Source organism: Canis lupus, chromosome 1 (assembly GCF_003254725.2).
Source record: "Canis lupus dingo isolate Sandy chromosome 1, ASM325472v2, whole genome shotgun sequence".
Classification (NCBI taxonomy): Eukaryota; Metazoa; Chordata; class Mammalia; order Carnivora; family Canidae; genus Canis; species Canis lupus.
Window position 1 is genome coordinate 19,292,322 of NC_064243.1, and position 5,108 is coordinate 19,297,429.

Consider the following 5,108-nt stretch of genomic DNA (forward strand, 5'->3'; position numbering starts at 1 on the left):
AGGCCCTCCTGGATGCGGCCACCTATTTGGGAAGATTGTTTTTCAACTGTTGAAAATCTGCCGCTGTAGGAACTCTGTCTCCCACATCTGGATCTAGATAGCATGGGGCGGGTGGTGCCATCCTCATACCAGGAGACTCCCATCTGCACATTCTTCTGGCGTGCCCAAAGCATCAGCATCTTCTTTTCTTCCCTTTGCAAAAGAACAGATGAGTTCATTTGGGCATCTCAGTCCTAGGAGCAGATTTGCCTTAATATATTGTTCCTTTAGAGTGTGCTATTTAAAGATGAAAAAAGCATGGGTAACCCCTGTCCCATGGATCTTGACAATAGGCATTTCGGGCAGGAGTGACAGGTCGGCGGGAGAAGGCTATGTGGTGTGGAGAGAGGCATCTCATAGGATGCTTATGATCAATGTCAATGTGTACATGAATCTCTGGGGATCCTGTTCAAATGGAGATCCTGATTCGGTGGCTCTGGAGCAAACACTGAGATTCTCCTTTTCTAACCAGCTCCCAGACGGTACCCTGAGGCCACACTTGGAGTAACAGGGCCTTAAATCACAGGCACCACCCAGGCAAAGTTCACTCTTCTACACCTGCAGTGTCTTAGGGTCTAGGCAATGACATCCCTCCTCAAAGTGTTGAATGAGCTCTTTCGGTTGGCTAACTAGAAAGAGGAAGGGAAGTTTCTTATAACTGAAAAGGAACTCCTTCCAAACTGGAATTCAGTTACATAAACAAAGTTCTGTGAATGATGTTCGTGTTCTCTTACAACTGGTATTAATACTGTTTCAAAAATCCTGCAAAGAGGGTCAGGGAAGCCGCTGTGTGTGCGGAGGGGTGGGTGGCTATCATTAAGGCCAACCATACACCAGGTAGAAATTATCCCTTTAATCAGAGAAGCTTCAAAACATGCTGGGTCTCTAATGTGGAGCCAGGTTAGGAGACTCGACAGATGTAAAAAAGTAAGTCCCTTGCACAATCACAGGGGGGAATACCTGCTGCCTGTCTCCTCTCCCATCTCTCCATTCTGCCGAAGGCTTCCAGGAGCATGTGCCAGCTTGCCAGAGAGCCTGGGGGAGGGGGGCGGGGGAGGGGCTTGCCCCACCTCCTGCAGATGGCTCTCCTTCAGGGCAGGAGTGGAAAGGGGGTGGAAGGACTTTGGGTTTCTTTTCTTCCATCTGTGTTTGTTGCCTAGGGTGTCCTCTGGGTGATGCTAGAAGATAAGTTCTTGTCATTACTGGAGCACTGTGATTATCCCCCTGCAGTACCAGCGGGGAGCCCAGCCACAGCACCCCCCCAACCCCCACCCCGGCACCGAGCTAGGCCCAAGGGGGGAGGCGGATAGCAGAAAGAGCTGCTTCTTGCCACTGAGGATCTTATAAGGTAGCTGGGAATGGAAGAGCCACATTTTAAAGATCACTAACCACATTCAGCAGGAAATCGTAAGTTCCAAACGAGTGATACGCACAATAAGGATGTGGGCTGATGAGGGCATGGGGAAACTTTTAAATGAGGTGATCAGAAAGGCTTCATCGAGAAGGTAGTAATTGACTGAGTCTTGGAAGGGAAGGAGGAATTGAATAGTGCCTGGGAGGTCTGAGACAGTGCAGTTTCCAAAAACATCCTCTTGCCCGAATCCCTTTTTGGCAATGGCTTGGGGAGAAGAGGAAAGCTGTGCATTGATAGAGTTTGATGGTAGAAGGTGCCAGTGGCCCTAATGGTGGCCGACCTGAGTGTTGTCAGCCAGGGAGTGCACAGAGCACCTTGCTAGGTCTCTATCTCCTGCTCGATGCTACATCGAATCTCCGGCAGATTAGGCTACAGTTAAATTCTATCTTCTTCATTATTTTCTTAAAAACATGCTTTATGGGGAGAGGCTCTAATCGGGCACTCCAAATATCTCTCTGTATTTCAGAAAACCCTTTAGCACCTGGTTTTCAGCTTTAAAAATTGTCATTTACATTTTAAATCCCAAAGCATTCCTTTTTTTAAAAAAATTGGCAAATATAGATTAATAATGTCAGGGCTAGAAAAAGTCTATAATAATCTTAAAAAAAAAAAAAACCGAAACTCCAACAATACTAAAGCTATTTTTTTTTGAATTTTAGACTTTAGGCTTCACATTTCAAAGTTTTATCAAACTAAACCCCCCCCCCAATAATTTAAACCATTGTTTTCCAAGGGAAATTTAATAATAAGAGCCGCCATATGTTTCTGCTTAATTTTGGAAGCCTGTGTTATGCAGTCAAAGATTCTCATTTGAAAATAATTCCTGTCCTTATTCTAAAACTGCCAGGGGAATAAAATTTAAAAAACATGTTGCAGCTCTCAAGTTTATGTTTTGCCTAAAGCCAAGCAGTGCTGAAAGATCAAAGTTTGGAGTGCAGTTCTAAAGTTAGAACCACAGCCTTGCAAGACGCTCGCAAACTGAGAGCCGGGGCCCAGCAGCTGCCTGTCTAGGTCCTCCAGTAATTAGCTCTGGTGCAAACAGAGGCCCCTGCTCCTCCCCTGGGCAGGCCCTGGCCTCAGGGCCCCGGTGGCCTGGGAAGTGGATCCCCAGAGAGATGGGACAGGCAGGGTATTTTTAGACCACATGTGTGCACTATACAGGCCTCGTGCATTCCACGATTTGCATTTGTGAGGAGCGGGAGCAAACACTCTGCCCATGCTTGCTGGCTGCTGGGTTTGCGCTTAGTGGGGGCTATTTGTCAACATGACAGATTCATCTAATAATATTTAAGGATGGGCAAACTGGGGCATGTTTGCTATTCTCAAGCTGTCTCTTGTTCTCTCTCAAAAAATGAACATAGGTGTGTGTGTGTGTGTGTGTGTGTGTGTGTGTGTGTTTTCTCCTTAAGCCCCAAAGATCTGTTTTCCTGCTCCCTTATCAAATCCCTAACTTGACACTTTTGAGACCCTGTAGAATTGAGGATCAATTTAGGATTTCTTAAAACACCAGAATGACACTCAGGGACAACAGGAGACCCTCCAAAGGCTGTCCACTTGTCTCTATTCACCTCCCCTGGGGAAGTCCTACTTATGAGCGGTGAGCCAGGCTGAAGGGTCCAACGGCCACTTCAAGTGTTACGGTTCAAAAATTGTAGGTGTTCAAGTAGATACGTGAATCGGGCATAAATGTGGCTCTTTACGGAAAAGGTGTCCAACCTGGTCCCCCTGAAAATGAACTTGACCCACAAACGCACCTTTGGGTAGCTAGAAGTGGCAGGGAACTTTGGAAGACTGTCAAAAGACCCTGGGAAGCCCAAGCTTTCCTCCTCCGGGTGGAATGTGCTGGAATGCCGTTGGCGGCACGTATCCCTGGTGCATTCCCTGACGTGCTCCTCGTACCACCGAGGCTTCCCGTGGACTGCCATTCCCCTGGCAGCTGTGCAAGGAGGAGCCTGCGAAGCGGCTATTTCCAATCCGAGTGAGCTCCCCACCACTTCTCAATTTCAGATAGACGGTTTTTACACAGAGCCTTGGTTTTACAATGGCTTCTAACTTCGCAGTCCTTGATGCGTCCCATGTGCAGTTGATAATAGGAAAAACAGGTGAAGTGCTAAGTCTCACTCAAGCTGTCCACTTAGCTATTTTTACCCTCAGTGAGCTGAATCAGCTCTCCCTGTGTTCCTTTCCTAGAACAGAGGAAATCAGCACCTTTTGAACAAGAGGCCAGAGGAGATGCATTCTCCTTCACCACAGAGGCCTACCCACTTCATCCCTCTAGTTTTGTGCAGTGGTCTTGGGAGACACACACTTCCTTCTCCCAGAGGAGTTGCTCTGAGCTGTGGAAGCCCCCTGGAGAGCCTCACGCCTCTCCTGATGGAGCCCAGGTAGCCAAAGCTGCTCTCCGTGGCCTATAAACCAGTTTTAGGTGAGAATGACGGATTATTTTAATCCCTCTTCACCTCTTCACATTCCAGCCCTAAAAGCGGCTGGAGGTAGAGGCCTTGGAGTTGATGGTGGAAGGGTTATGACATTTAGGGCTGTTGGGATGGAGAGAATGTATTTTGCACGCAAGGAGACACAGATTTGGTGGGGAGGGTGTTGGGTGTTATGGGCTGAATTTGGCCTACCCCTCAGTACCTCATAATCTGACTGTATTTGGAGATGGGGGGGGGTCTTTAAAGGGATAATTAAGTTAAAATAAGGTCAGTAGGAGGGGTCTGGATCTAATATGACCAATTTCCTTATAGAAAAGGAAAATTTGGACACAAAGATGGGCAGAGGAAAGATGATATGTGAAGACACAGGGAGGAGACAGTGGCCGTCTCCAAGCCCAAGAGAGAGGCCTCAGAGGAAACCAGCCCTGCTGATGCCTTGATCTTGGACTTTAAGCCTCTGGAACTCTGAGACAATAAATATCTGTTCTTTAAGCCACCTGGTCTGTGGTATTTTATTACAGCAGCCCAAGCCAACTAAAACGGTTTTCCGTACAGCACAAGTGTGGTACAAGGTCACACCAGAGAGAACTATTGGACAAACCCACTCTCTAAAAATGTACCTGGACAGGTGTCCCTACAATGATAGGGAATAAATACAGCCTATTTTTGTTGGGTGTATTTTATAAACCTAACTCTTCGGAGGATTCATTAAAGACTAAGGAAAGGGGACTGATGTACCCTAAGGACATGACATTGTGCAGTTTTTATTGTGGGGGAAAAAAGCACGACACCACCAAACTGGCAATTTCTCACAATACCAGGTGCGTTACAGATTGGTGTGTGGGCTTTTGTGAATTGGTTGCATATAAATGAGGAACATTTAAATAAAAAGGAGATCTAGAAACTTTCACTAGTTTGGGGCTTTTATTTATAGCTACTTCTGCACAGTGCTTATTTCCCTTAGCCCGTGAGTCTTGAGCCATGGCAATCCAAGAGGTTTTTGCATGAAGTGCTATTGGTTTCAGTGTTCAGATAGGGCGCTGCAAGCCTCTCCTTTATGTGGAAAACAGAATGGCCTGAGAAAGTGGGGATGCTGGGAAATCTGGTTTACAGAGGGTATGATTTAGTGGAAAGAGAATGGAACCCCATGAAAGCCCGTGCTGAATTCCAGCCCAAGTAGGACGATCACGGTATGTTAAAGCATTCTTTAGCTTTCTAGA

General features: G+C 46.8%; 1 long non-coding RNA gene across 1 annotated transcript; it reads left to right on the forward strand.

The window, feature by feature from the left end:
• The first annotated feature begins 1,274 nt into the window (after window positions 1-1,274).
• On the forward strand, window positions 1,275-4,380 carry LOC112643786 (uncharacterized). The gene is made up of 3 exons (XR_003125891.3): window positions 1,275-1,446; window positions 3,644-3,878; window positions 4,201-4,380. It is a non-coding gene; the product is annotated as an uncharacterized LOC112643786 (long non-coding RNA).
• Window positions 4,381-5,108: the final 728 nt, after the last annotated feature.